A 16,015-nucleotide genomic window follows, 5' to 3' on the forward strand; every position below is an offset into this window, starting at 1 on the left:
ATGCTGGGCTCAAACTCATGAACTGAATCATGAGATCATGATCTGAGCTGAAGTCGGTCGCTCAACCAACTGAGCCACCCAGGCGCCCCATAAAGTTGTTGTAATTTCTGAATCCATTTTCTATTTACATGTATTTAAAGTATTAACTACTTGTGATACTTTTAACTTAAATAATATATCATTTGATATTAAAATTTCTATATTGAGTTATTTGGGGGCTTATATTTACCTGTTGTGTCTATAACAATTTAGTTTCAGAATTTTGTATCCTTTTTGGTTCAGTGAATTGTTTACAGACAACATATTGCTAGATTTTCTTCCCCTATGTAATATCTCTTCTGATTGATGGGGTCATTCCATGTAGTGGGCTGAATGATGGCCCACAAAAAGAGATTTTTTAGATTCATACCTAGGACTTGTGAATATTATTGTACATGGCAAAGATGTGATTAAGTTAAGGCTATTAAAAAGAGGTGCTTATCCTGGATTATCCAAGCAGGCCATGAATGAAATTTATAAATTATTAAATTGTTTTGTGTCTGTTTACTCATATCCTTAATAGGAAAATTAGTGCCTAACTAGTCTTCCTCACAGCTTCTTGGTTGTGACAGTTAAGTGGTTAACTGGCCCCAAGCCGTTTGTCTGCACCCCAACATGGCTCCACTTCCTCACCTAACCTTAGCTTAGGATCTTGAAAAACATAGGCTTACATATTAGATATAGAAATACTGATTACAGAAAGAAAAATCTTTAAATCTGAGGTTAATTTATATGACAATTCAGTCATGAAATACAAGAAAGACTGGGGTAAATATGGAATGCATATATAAATACAACAATATGGTAAAATAGATATAGTAAAAGTAGTCAAAGTATAAAACACAGTATAAACATAGTAATCTAAGCAAACTAATATGAAATAAATGTACATGATAAATTATCCATTACAATTACTTATGGTATTTCATAGAAGAAAAAGATTTGTTATAAATGCAAAAAGTAGCCATAAACCTCATTAACCAACATAGAATATGGCAACTTTATCAAAAATTATTAATAATATACTCTACATGTAACCACCACCAATTTCAGAAATGCCTTGGAGTAATTGTAGATAACAATTATAAGTGTATTATTGAATTTTTTTTAAAATAAAATTATGATACGGCACTTGGATGAAGAGTAAAAATTAAAACCTACATGGTTGAGAAGTGATAGAAAATTTTTTATTCTTGTTGGCTTTATTTCTTCTCAGTTATACAGAACAGTATAATTAAATAATAAAAACTATTAAAAGTACATTTTATGGTGCCATAAAATTTATGCATTTCTTGGAATTTGAAATAATTAAACATATGTAAAGTACATGTTTTATCTCTAAGTAGATGAAAGCTTCATGAAAATATAAGAGCTAAATTAATTGAAAACTGTTAAATTTAAATTAAAAATGTTTAATATGTCATAAAGGGATGGGAACATATGCCCACATTTATACAAGTCTGTGGAGTTCAAATCATAGTGAGATCTTAAAATGGCACACTTAAACATAATTTGGTAAGTATTCATAGATTTTTTTATGTATATAGAAGTTTCAAATTTATAAACATAGGTAAAACTAGCCAGAAAAATTATTACTAGGAATGCATTTGCAGAAAGCACTACTACAAATAAATAAATATACATATAAAGGTTTTATGTTCTTGGCAAATTTCGGTCTAAGCAATATGTAGCTAAAGCCATGTACATATTACTAAACATCCACCATATTCACTACTTTTTGAAACTTGCTAACACTTCTTCATTAAAATGGCTGTGTACTGTTATATTTTTTTTGCTTATTAATATAGTCAATATTTAAAATAACCCTGTAAAGTATCATCCACATTTTACAAATGAGGAAACGGTAAGAAAGAATTTAAATAACAAATCCAAATTCACACAAGTAGAAACGGTTTTAGCCCAGATTCAAACCTTGGTAATTTGGTAATTTGGTCCTAGAATGAACACTTTTCATCATTTTGTGACATGGCTTTTGCAGGGTTTTAACAATTAGAGTCAGGTCTCCAGGAAAATGTTGATAGAGACAACGTTTGCAGTCCACACACTCAGCATTTCTATCAAACCCCTCTGCTCCCATAACTCTAAATTGCTCTGAGGTTGCTGCCCTTTGTAATTACTCCCAGGGTTATAATTACTAAGAGAAGTATCACAGATTGCTACATTTGTATTTTAATAATCATGCTAGAGATGTACCAATGGATTCAAAGAAATAGATCTGAAATTGTTAAATTTGAAATAACAGTCAAGTCAATAGTGATGATGGAGTCAGGGGCTGGGCAAGTACATGACCGTAAGCAGATCTTATTAATTTCCCATGAAATGCACCATAGTACTATTTAATTTTTTTACCTATTTATATTATTAGGTTAGCCTTAAAAGTATAATGTTCTTGCATATTTTATGAATCCGGGTTCTTCAGAGAAACAAATCTAATAGTCTAGTCCAACGATAGGAGAAGGCTGATGTCCCAGTTCAGTCAGGCAGGAGGGCAAGGAGGGGGGTAAATCCTTCATCCACTTTTTGTCCTCTTCAGGCCATCATTGGATTAGATGATGCCCACTATTTGGGTGAGGATAATTTACTGAGTCTACCAATCATAATCATCATAATCATCACCAATCATAATAGAAATACCCTCACAGACACATCCAGAAATAATGTTTAATTTGGACACACTGTGGCCTAGTCACATAGACAAATAAAATTAACTATCATAAGTCCACCCCTTGTCAACCTGGAACTCATATGAATCCCCTTAAACCATACTTTTTTCCAAATAAATAAAATAACAAGGTTATAATTCTGCCTACCACATTCCAACTATCCAGTGTTAACCAACAGTGAAATAACCCCTTCCCTAGAAGAGGAGGTAAATCCTTGAGTGATGTTTACTGAATTTGATATTCCTTAAGTTAAATAATGCAATGTAAAATTAACAGCAATTAATTGCAATGATAGAAAGTTAAGGGGCACCTGGGTGGCTCAGTCGGTTGGGCGTCTGACTTCAGCTCAGGTCACGATCTCACAGTCATGAGTTCCAGCCCCGTGTCAGGCTCTGTGCTGACAGCTCAGAGCCTGGAGCCTGCTTCAGATTCTGTGTCTCCCTCTCTCTCTGCCCCTCCCCTGCTCATGCTCTCTCTCTCTGTCTCAAAAAATAAATAAAAACATGAAAAAATTTTTTTAAAAAAGTCAATACATCTCATGTATCCCATGACACATAATAAAAAACTAAGAGAGAAGGAAAACACTTACCTAATCTTTAGTGGTCACATGCTCAGAGCTGGTGTTGACAACTACCTTCTTCCACTACACACTCTGTATTCCCTTTGACTTCAACAAGCACCTCAGCAAGTCTTGGTTCTTCACCGGGTATGGTGACCCAAACTTTCATTCCTGAAGAATCTGAGCCATTTAGAAGTATTGCCTTGGATTGAGTTGCTATAACTTTCCAATGAGCTTAATTGCAGGGCGTGGTAATACTAAGAGATGCCCTAAGGAATCTCTTCTATTCCAAATATTCTCTTCCCTACCTCCGCTGGGGAGTAGTAGTACAATTTTCCTTGGTAGTCAGAATCAGTCACCCCAGTGAGCACTGCAACTTCCTTCTTTGCCTGTTGATCAGAGGCGTGAGACACTCAAACTGGCTGTGTGGCAGTCTTAACTTTTAGTTGAACAGAATCATTGTGTCTCCTAGTAGAAGAATTCCTCCCTCTGGGACTAAGGATTTGGGGCCAGCAGAACATAAATTCATAGGGAAAGCAATATTGCTGCTTCAGGATGGAGTGGAACATAGACCAACGAATTCCATGAGCTCTGTGGCAGCACATACTGTGTGGTGAGGGGACTTCTCATGGTAATGTGGTGGCCCATGCTTAAGCATTCAGTCTCTACTAAGGCCAGTAGAAGGCAAAGGCTGTTCCTCAAAAGGAGAATAGTTTTTTGCTGAGGATGACAGGGCTTTGTTTCAAAATCCTAAAGTCCTATGCTGCAGTGCACTTAAAACAGTTTGCCAAAAGCTTCAAAAACATGACTATCTGCAACTGACTCTTTTTTTTTTCAATATATGAAATTTATTGTCAAATTGGTTTCCATACAACACCCAGTGCTCATCCCAAAAGGTGCCCTCCTCAATACCCATTACCCACCCTCCCCTCCCTCCCACCCCCCCATCAACCCTCAGTTTGTTCTCAGTTTTTAAGAGTCTCTTATGCTTTGGCTCTCTCCCACTCTAACCTCTTTTTTTTTTCTTTCCTTCCCCTCCCCCATGGGTTTCTGTTAAGTTTCTCAGGATCCACATAAGAGTAAAAACATATGGTATCTCTCTTTCTCTGTATGGCTTATTTCACTTAGCATCACACTCTCCATTTCCATCCACATTGCTACAAAGGGCCTTAGTTCGTTCTTTCTCATTGCCATGTAGTACTCCATTTTGTACATAAACCACAATTTCTTTATCCATTCATCAGTTGATGGACATTTAGGCTCTTTTAAAGCACCATGAGTGTGTTGGATCTTATGGGCTAAGCTACAGAAAATCCTGTTTTGTTGCAGTGCCTTCTCTTTGTGGGCCCCCTTCAAAACTAGCAGATGTTCAGGTCCTTAGTAAATGGGCCAGGGTAACACACCCAAATGAGGAATATGTTGCCTCTAAAATGTAGAGATCCTTTTTGGTTGTAGGAGGGACCAGGTCCAACAACTTATCCTTCATTTTAGAAGATATATCTCAATATGACCCATACCACAGGGCTCCTGAGGTGAAAGTTCTCTGAACTTTTGTTGGATTTACTTCTCACCCTTTGGTATGCAAATATATCACTACTAAGTCTAGCATAGTTACTACTTCTCTCTCACTAAGCCCAGTCAGCAAGGTAATGGACCACGGTGACATCCTGTGGAAGAGCAAGGTGATAAGAATCCTTGCCGACTAAAGTATGACAAAGGGCTAGTGATTTGATCGAACCCCAAGGTAAGACAGTGAAGGTATATTGTTGGCCTTGCCAGCTAAAAACAAACTGCTTCTGGCAGACCTTACAGACAGCGTGGAGAAAAAGGCACTTTTCAGATCAATAACTGCATAGTATGTACCAGGGGATGTGGTAATTTGCTTAAGCAATTAAACCACATCTGTTTAGAAGCTGCAATTTGAGTCTCCACCTGGTTTAGTTTACAATAATCCAATGCCAATCTCCAAAACCCATCTGTCTTCTACACAAGCCAGTTAGGAGAGTTGAATGAGGAGATGGTGGGAATCACCACACATGCATCTTTCAACTCCTTGATGGTGGCAGTATTCTCAGCAATGGCCCCAAGACTATCGTATTACTTTTGTGGAGGCTGAGAATTCCTATCATCTGCTGTCTGCAAACTGGAGGTCCAAGAAAGCCAATAGTGTAATTCTAGAACAAAGGCCTGAGGATTATGGCAACCAAGGCTATTAATCCAAGTCCAGGAGCAGAAGATTAATGTCCCAGGCAGGGAGGAAGGAATCATGCCCACCCACGCTGGGGAAGCATTACTGAGTTCATCTGTTTGAATGTTAATCTCATCCAGAAACACTCTCAGGGACACAGTCAGAAATAATCTTTTAATCTGTGCACCTGTGACCCAGTCACACCCACACACAAAAATAACTATCACAATATTTCCATGGCTATATAAATGCATAATTTAATTAGCTTCCCCAGAATTTGGGGGGGAAATATATTTAACATGTCTAAAGTGACTATACACCCTTGAGGTCGAACTATACTGGGACGTTACTTGAAATGGCCAAGTGTCATTTTGCAATTGCCCATAAAATTATATTTCTTAAGATTCTTGTTTAAATTCAGCATTTGAATGTGCTACCCTCACCCTTGAAATAAGCTATACTCTGACTAATGGAGACACAGTAGCTGTCACACACACAGACTTCTTAAATGAGGCTCATGTACCCTCAAGTTTGAACAGTTCCAGTGTGTACAACCAAAGGCTTGTGACCTTTGCTATTGGGAAGAAAAAAAAAAAAAAAAAGATGTCTGTTGACTCTTGGGCTCATTATTTCACACATACAGCCAGTTGGATTAAAGTTTCCTAGAATGGAAATACCAGTTTCCAACACAAAGTGATTTTTTTTTCGGTTGCAAAAAAGGTGCTATTTCTCTTTCTCTGAGAGCCATTTTTTTACTTCTGTATAATAAACTTGAGAACTACAATGTATCTGCAGAAATATGAATAGATGATTCAGCTTATCAAATAATATTTTTCTATAACTTCCAGATCAGGCAGTAATGAGGGAAATCAGTACCCCCGTAAAAATAATTTTATTTCACTTACTCTAATATAAAAAATATCTCTATAAAAATACTGCGACTCTCTTTTCAAATGTACATATATATATGTGTGTGTGTGTATTACATTTTATCTTTTTTCTGGTAACTCATTATTTTTAAAATACATATTTTAAAATGTATATTTTCTGTTTCTCTTTGTTTACAAAATGCATATTTTATTGATTCCCAAATGAATATTACAATTTTTTTTCATGTAGGAATCATAGAGCCTACTTCCCCTGTGGATCTCAAAACATTTTCTGAAATATTTGAGGGGAGATGTTTCATCCTAGACTATACTCATGTAGAAGAGAGAACCTGTAAATCACATTTAAGAACTGATGATAAAAAGTCATACAATTGATCGTAGAGATACCCTTAATTTCCTTCTGCATGCAGATTGAAAGAAAAGGCAAAAGTCACATACCAAAAAATAAAAAAATCCTAGTGTGTGGTATTATTTCCAAAATAGTGTCTGCTTGAACAGAGGTATCCAGCTTTCTTATTCCAAGATGTATGTTAAAATACCAAAAGTATTTTTCCCAGTAAAGAAGAAAAATCCCATTTCAGCCATAGAAACAGAAGAAAAGTTTGTCTCACACCCAACACCTTTAGACTAGAAATGAAAATGGTACCATATTGAAACAAAAAAAAACAAAACAACAACAACAAAAAAAAAAAAAACACTGAGAGAGGACTCACTCTCCTCTCACAGGTCCCAGTGAGAAATCATAGGAAATTAGGGGAGAAAAGAAGAGATTTATGGGCAACTTCAGAAACAGTTCTTTTGGAGGTTTACATTCTGTGTGGTGGCGATGACATTCAGGAAGCTGGTAGATTTTTGTCTGGAGATCCTTCTTGATGCAGTGGCCTTACTTGTATTAGCAAAATCAGGAAGGAGCCTGGACGTAGCCAAAAGTGAAGAGGCTAGGACAGAGGACAGCAGAATATTTAACATTTCCTGTCTGTGTTACTTCACCAAGCAGAAATAAAGATTTTTGTGCCATTTGGAAAGCTCATGGCCCTAAACCATTCTACTCAATGTTTAATTTACAACAAATAAACCATTCAGCTTAATGCTTATGTCTACATTTCTCAGAACAATTAGGTCGAAAGTGGCAGGACAGGAGAAATACGCATTCATTGTGTCAATGAGTGAGAACCAGGTCTGAGAAATGTGTTCTTTGTTTAAATATGAGTAAGTAAAAAGACTGGGGGGGCACCTGGGTGGCTCAGTCGGTTGAGCATCCGACTTCAGCTCAGGTCACGATATCACGGACCATGAGTTCGAGCCCCGCGTCGGGCTCTGGGCTGATGGCTCAGAGTCTGGAGCCTGCTTCTGGTTCTGTGTCTCCCTCTCTCTCTGCCCCTCCCCCGTTCATGCTGTGTCTCTCTCTGTCTCAAAAATAAACGTTAAAAAAAAATAAAAAAAAATAAAAAAGACTGGGTAAAGGGAAAGTGCAACCAGTGAATCATGAGAGAATAGTGTCAATGAAGCTAAGGAGAATTGTTGAAGAAGAAAATTCTTGCAAAGAGTTGGCAACTGATTCAGATGCTGGGAAGGATTTAGGACTAAAAACATTTGTGCATTTAGGGGATTCAGATCCTCGGTGCATTTATTCAGGGTGATTTTAGAGGTGTGATGGGAGCAAGAGCTAGGGTAGAGAGGATTGCAGGGATAGTAGAAGGTGTGTGGAAGGTTGAAAAATGCCTCCCTCCAATGATGTCCTGAGTTTAGAGATTCCTACCATTTGGAAATGTACTGTTTCGTTAAAAGAGAATAGCTCACAATGTGTACATATCATCATGTCGTACACTTTAAATATCTTAAAATTTTGTTTATCAATTATGCCTCAATAAAGCAGTAGAAAAAGAGGAATAACTGTTGGGTGAGCAGAAATATATGTATTTACGAATACTCGAGTGCATATATGCATATAATTATGTATGAAAATAAATGCATATATAAAAATTGAAATTGTTTTAATGGACCAGTATTTCCTTAAATGTGCTTTAGTAAAAAAAAAAATGTTTTTTTCACCTATGCTTTAGAATAACAACCGACAAAGAATAAAAGTAATCTTTTCAGTTATATATAGTCACAAAAATGAAACTAAAGCTACCAAACCCCTCTTCTACTTACTTCTCATGGTGTAAGGCTCTCAATTAGTGGAAAATCCACCATATGCTTATATCCTTCATTTGAGCTTAACTCCTATTGTGTCAAATTTATAAAATAAATTTAATTTAAAATTTACAGACCATATGTTGAGTTAAACTTGAAATCTCCTAGGACGCCTACAATAAGATAAATATTCAAATTGGTGAAGTAAATTTCCACAGCATAACCCCTACTTCTCCTTATTGCATACCCGACCATTTTTATCCAAGCCGCAGTGCATAAAATAGACATCGTATCATCCTAGGCCTGCCAATCATATTGCTCTAATTGTTGCAGAAAACTTAATGTGAATTTACCTCTGCTAAAATTGCTCCTCCACAAAGAGTTTCTCAAAGTACTTTATCAAGATTCTGTGGTGTAGAACTTCACGATGTAAAATGAAATTCTAAAATAGAGTCACTTCCTGAAGAAGCACAGCTTTCACCCTCATTGAAGTTATAGTTGAGAGAGGAAAGCAAAAGAAATAATTATCTTGCATGAATGAGCAGATTTCTCGTATTTCTCAAACTGTATTGGCGACCTCGGTTTGCCCACGTTTGGATGGAAATGAGCTGGGTCCTTTCTTGCAGGAAAGAGTTGGGAAAATAATAAGAAACAAACAACTGAGAGGGTAGAGAGGAAGAGAGGTGGACGTAAAGAAAAAAAAAAACATGTTTGTTCAAAAACATCTTAAAACGATCTGATACCTTTATCTGGTGAAAATAATATATTTCCTTGAATATAGAAGCTGTTGCAGTTACTAAGAGAACACACTTAACATTGTTTTTGAAAGAGTCCAGAAAGTATCTGTATAAGGTCTTTCTTTAGCAGATCCAAGCTACAGGCAAACTGGCCTGTCACTTGAGTTTTATGTACTGGAAGTTTCTGGAATATATGGATATTACAGAACCTCTGACAAGTCTCAATATGGTAATCACAGTGCAGATGTCTCAGTCTTTGGAATAGGGCCACGTCCTTCTCAGGAGATGATATTCCATGCTTGAAAAGCAGCTCTGTGCTTACTATGGGGCCTTGACAGAGCATGAACGCCAGACCATGGGCAACTATGTGGATGGCATCCAAACAGCCCATCGTGATCCTGGTACTATCTGATTTCGCAAATTGAAAACAGGGGCGCCTGGGTGGCTCAGCCGGTTGAGCATCCAACTTCTGCTTGGGTCACGATCTCGCTGTCCGTGGGTTCGAGCCCCGTGTCGGGCTCTGTTCTGACAGCTCAGAGCCTGGAGCCTCTTTGGGATTCTGTGTCACCCTCTTTCTCTGCCCCTCCCCCACTCATGCTCTGTGTCTCTCTCTCTGTCAATAATAAATAAAAAAGAAACACAAAACACAAAAAACAAGAATGAGAGCACCAACCTTTTATTTATTAATTTATTTTTGCTAAAAAGATAATGTTTTCCACTGATTATTTGTATATCCCCTCATTCTGCCTGTTTCCCCCCTGTTTCTATCATGTAAAAGAGTATACCGATGTCAGCCAGTATTTCAATTTAGGTTTTGGGTAGGATTGTGATTACACTGACACCAACCAGGTATAATGTAACTAATATAAGACAAAGGAATGTGTATCCTGAGGGGCAAAAGTAAGAACTATGCTTAGGTATTCTTATTTTCCATTCCAGATACACTGTCCATTGCTCTCCACTACTCTCTTTGCTCCTGGAAGTGTCCTTCTATCTATAGATCCAAATGAGTTCCCTTACCTTTTAACCAGATGGATTCAGAACTCAGCTATAGCTGCACTCTCTGAGTTCAGAGCTGTGGTGGTCACAGATTTGCATGGCTGCTCCTTCTGGAATGTTCCAGCAGGCCAAGTCTTTCCCTTAACCCTGCTTGCATATATGTGAAAGCTCCTTCCTTAAACTCTCCTTAATTACCTTTTGAGGGTACCATCTGTTTTTTGATGGTCTCTAACAGAAGCAGCTGTTTTGATGCAGCTGTAACAAAATGGTTGGTAAAAAAAAAAAATGTAAAGGAACTGTTCTTATGAATTACATCAGATAGAAACAGCACATCCCTAGACTTCACAGTATCTCCAAGCCTTGCCCTATTTCTTACACCTTGCTTCTTCTCAAACTCTTGGCCAGCATCTCTCCACACCATATGTAATCAAAGATTCTCATTGCATCCTTGGTCCCAGTAGTTCTGAGTTAGAGACATATTAACTTGTAGTTAGGGGAGACTCAGGAATGGAGTGAAGATGTCTATTATGTATATGACAAGGCAATTAAAAAAAAGTATAAAATTCTTAATTTTTCAAGGTCTGAACAGAATAATTGCAAGGCAAAATTGTCGCTGTGCCAAAACAGTAACGTCCAAATGTCATGTGCTATACTTAGAAGTGTTCAGTCTATTAATATCCAGGAACATGAATAGGTGGACTGACTTCTATTACACATACTATAAAATCAACAACAGGAAAGTTCTAGCCTTTAATTATGAAATGTAAGCTTCTAGAGGAGAGTAGGATTGTGAAAGGGTCTTATTTGATGAGAATACATTTTCTTCATGGACTTTTGTTGGCACGCAAATCCACCATAACACCTTGATAGTATTAGAAATGCCTTTATTTACTTTTCAATGTTTATTTGATCCTGACTGCTTAAAAATTCATAAGCACTCAGTCAAGCATATGCAAGAAAAAAAAAACAAGTTTAGAATAGGTGAATAAACACAGAGCATGTGAACTTTTAGAAAGCTGAAGATGTGTTGAATTTAGATCAAGTCTATTTTTGTAAAAGTTTATAACTATTTGCCAGCTTCTTTAAAAGCAAATACAAGAAAACATGCATTTTCCATATTTATTATTAAACTTCACCTGTACCTTTCAGGTGAATTTATCATTTTTGTTTCTGATGGGTGTTATCTGTAGAGACATGATTTGATTGTGTGCTTTTTAAACTGACAACTGGTGGGCTGAAAGTTAGGGCTTGATGATGCAGAAGATCTTGCACCAAAGCTCTGAGTACCAACCTGACTTTTGTTTCTTTATCTACTTTCTCTTTTACCATACAATTCCAGTTTTGAAGCATACAGCACTAACACCATTATAGGTATTTCTGCTTTCTTGGAATCTTTTTGTTAGAGTATTTGAGGCAAATTTTTTTTCCATACATGCCATTAAACTCAATTCATGTTTCTGTGTTCGGTTGAAATTGGACCTCAATTGATTCTAAATAACAGTGAAATGGAGAGCTGATCTCCATCCACCATTTTAAACCTAATCTTTTTAATGCTGTCTTTGATCTCCTTTTGATCTTAATTTTTTTTTTAGAGTTACACATTTGTAAACCATTTTCTTCAGTTGCTTGATTTGACATATTTATAAACCTAAAAAATAAATGTTGCAATAGAGAAATAATTGCCAATAGCTTAACTTTTTTCTCCTTGAAGTTGCCATGTTTTTCCTCCCTCAATCCAAACTCACCCTCTTAGGCTCACACAAGTGCACACATGGGCTCTCTCTGTCTCTCTCTTTCTCCTTCCCTCCCTTCCTCCTTCCCTCCCTTCCTCTTTCCTGCCCTGCTCTCACTCAATCTTATTCTTACTCCCTCTGTTACTTCAGTAAAATTTCACTTTTATGGGGAACAAAATAAAAATAGTGATTGAGTCTGATGCAAAAATGTGACATGTATTTCAGATACCTGGATTACACTCCCTGCTCCATAGTGTTCCAGTTCAAATTACTAAACTGATATTCACGTATAATTCAATACATGTCTAAAATAGGTTGAATAAGGGGCAACTGCGTGGCTCAGTCAGTTAAGCCTCTGAGTCTTGATTTCGGCTCAGGTCATGATCTTACGGTTTGTGGGATCAAGCCCCACATTGGGTTCTGTGATGAGCATGGAGCCTGCTGCCTGCTTGGGATTCTCCCTCCCTTTTGCTCTGCCCCTCCCCTGCTCACACTTACCTGCTTTCTTGCTGTCTTTAAAAAATAAATAAATAAAATTAAAAAAATAAAATAGGTTGAATAAAAACTATTTGCAAATTCCTCTTTTCCTCTTACTGCAGTGGTTCTAGTTTGAAGACTAGTCCTATAGAGTTAATTGAGAATTTTACTTAGGACCCATCTTTTTGAGGAATTTTTACCTGTGATTAATTTTTTATGTAAATGTTGACTCAACATATAGGAGCCCTTCAATAAAATTATATGTTTATATATATAATTATATTCAAACCAATATTAATTATAGCACATAATATATGCATAATAATGTATGTATCTATTATAAATGAATTACGGATTAAGCACATCATCATATCTCTAGTGATCTCACAATGAAAATTCATTTTTATTATTAAATAATTTTAGCCACATACAAGTTAACCAGCAGTGTGGCTTCTAACAATTGACAATTCTCTTAACTTATCAGAGTTTCCTTATTTGTCAACAAGGAACAATGTGTCTGGCCCTATGAATTTATTTTCTGAATTTAAATACAAAATTTATGTGGCCAATTTTTACAAAATGTCTGCACAGCTAACCGCAAAATTAAGTGGTGGTGGTGGTGATGGTGGTGATGACGGTGATGGCAGCAGCATTTGTTGTAATTTTTTCTCTTTGTCTTTCCAGAAGTTCCCCAAGGTAATTTAGATCTAAAGAGATGGATGTTTCTTTTGCTGCTATAATAAATGACCACAAACTTACTGGCTTAAAACCATTCGATTTTATTATCTTTAAGCTCTGAATGTTAGAAACCCAAACTGGGTCTTAACTGGACTAAAATCAAGGTGTTGTCAGGATCATGTTCCTTCTGGAGGCTCAAGGGGAGAATCTGTCCCTTTGCCTTTTCCAGACCTTAAAGGTCACATGCATTGCTTTGCTCATTTCCTTATGCTCCATTTTTAGGCCAATGCACCTGTGTCCCTCTGTGCCTTTTTTCCAGATTCATACTTTCCTCTGATTCTCTTTTGCTTTCCTCTTCCACTCTTAAGGATTCTGATCACTTTGAGTACACATGAATAATCCGGAATAATGTCTGATTTCCGGATCTTTTACTTAATCACATCCGCAAAGGCCCTTTGCCATGTGAGGTAATATTTTCATAGGTTTCAGGGATTATGAATGGGTGTTTTTGAGTGATTATTCTGCCTGTTCCAAAACCTCTCCCATCTTTCAAAACTTCAATTGAATCTTACCCTGTCTTTTCTCTGAAAGATGTTTTTATGTTTTGCCTGATAGGTCTATTTTGCTTATATATTCAACAAGTTTATAAATTCTAGATACTTATCTTTTTCCAGTTACAAGTGTTTAAATGTATGTTCCTAGTTTAAAACAGATCTTTCAATTATCTTCCCTGACAGGAGATCATGAAGTCATTCTCCTGTATTTTCTTGTATTTTAAACTTTTGCCTTCAGTATTTAAGTTTTTGCTTATCACTCAAACCTTACAAAGACAAGATAAATACTTCAAAATATCTCTCTAATCATACTGCCAAAGGAATCTTAGGCTTCAGGCTTGCATACAAATTTATTTTGTGGGAGATGATGAAATGAAGATCCCTGATTAGAAATGAATCTAGACATTCCACTTTTGTCTTTTCATAGGGGAGCATACAGAACTCCATGCTACAAGTGTGTTCAGTGAGTCAGGTGGCCTGAATGAGTAACAGGTGCAGAGACTCTGTCAAGGTAGCCATCAGCACACAGGTTAGCATGGCATGTGAATAGAGGAGTTCATTCAAGACAAATCCGTAAGGAAGCTGAGAAGGAGCAATCAAGGAAGGGGATAGGAGAAGAACCAGAAGAGCTTCACATTCAGAAAGCTAAGGATATTTGGGGTTTCAATGAAGAGGTTATGGTTTACAATATTAAACACTCCCTGGATAACAAATGAAAATTCAGAATTCATTGCAACAAAAATTCAGTAATCATCTTTCTGAAAGCTTGTTCAGTGGAAGACTAAGACATGAGATAGATATTGCCATGATCTGAACAATAAATGGAAAAAGAGGGAGCAGATATAAGGGATTTGGATGTCTTTTTCAAGAATCTTGGCAATGCCAGGGAATAGAGAGGGAAATAAAACTAGAGAAGGCTTGAAGTATAAAAACAAATAGAAAAGACATGAGGATTTCTCAAAAAGCACAAGTAGATAAAGAGAGAACTTATGGGGGCAAATAGGATAATGTCTAATAACGAATGAAATTCTTGAGGTAGCATTTATGAGATCCAGAGAACAAGTGGAGGAGTTAGCTTCAGTCAAACGAGACATTTACTATCATCACAAGAGAAAGAAGTTAGTTATAATTCATCATCACTTTTGCAGATGGGGTGTCAAGAATTTGAAGGAGTTCTTATCTGAGTGTTTTCATATTTCTACGAAGTGGGAGACAAGATTTTCTGCTGAGAATGAGTGGGAAGGTATTAGGGTAGGGCATTTGAGGAGGTAAGAAATGGTTTGATTAGATATTATGGAAAATGGAGAAAAACCTTATCAGAACACAGAATTGGTGAGCAGGGTAAATGGTCCTATTGAGCTCAGAGAACATTAATTTATAGAGGCAATTTTCTGAGGATTTTGTGATTTTCTCCAGTTGAATTCAACTGCCCAGGTATAGGAACAAAGAAATCAGTCTGTTGGATTGCTTCAGCTTTGGTTTGTTAGGTGGGTTCAAAAATGGAAATTGAAAATGGAATTGAAAATATTAACAAAGACGTGGCTGAAGAAATTGATCAAACTTTGTAGGCTTAAAAGGAAGAAAGTAAAGCTGACATAGAAATAAGACCTTATATATGATTGATTGTACATCATAGAAGTGAGTCCAAATTAGCCTGATTAAATAAAAAGATTACTTTTTTTTGGATGCACTCACTCACCTTGGTCTACTTTGGGAACATTAGAAGATTAATAAGCACTAAAGTTACATATATACCTTTTCTATCAATGTCTTTGATTTATGTAATCATGTTCTTTCTAATGTCCTTCTGATGAGACAATATTTTGTCCACATTTAAAAAAAAGCAACGTGGGGGCGCCTGGGTGGCGCAGTCGGTTAAGCGTCCGACTTCAGCCAGGTCACGATCTCGCGGTCCATGGGTTCGAGCCCCGCGTCGGGCTCTGGGCTGATGGCTCAGAGCCTGGAGCCTGTTTCCGATTCTGTGTCTCCCTCTCTCTCTGCCCCTCCCCCGTTCATGCTCTGTCTCTCTCTGTCCCAAAAATAAACAAACGTTGAAAAAAAAATTAAAAAAATAAATAAATAAATAAAATAAAAAAGCAACGTGACATATTTTCTAAACTATTAGCTCCTTTTTCATGGAACACTAATCAATGTTATACTGTCCCTAGGTCTTCCTTCTTGAGCAGGTTTCCTGTGTGACATTTTTAATCTGGTGTTTTCAAGCTCATGTAACCAAGAATACATATTAAAGGATGATATAATTTTAGAAAATCATTACCCCTTTGATCCACAAAGTCTTATAACTTTAAATCAGATTAATGTCACTTTTGACATTTCTTTG

The sequence above is a fragment of the Leopardus geoffroyi genome, chromosome A1 (assembly GCF_018350155.1).
Source record: "Leopardus geoffroyi isolate Oge1 chromosome A1, O.geoffroyi_Oge1_pat1.0, whole genome shotgun sequence".
NCBI lineage: Eukaryota > Metazoa > Chordata > Mammalia > Carnivora > Felidae > Leopardus > Leopardus geoffroyi.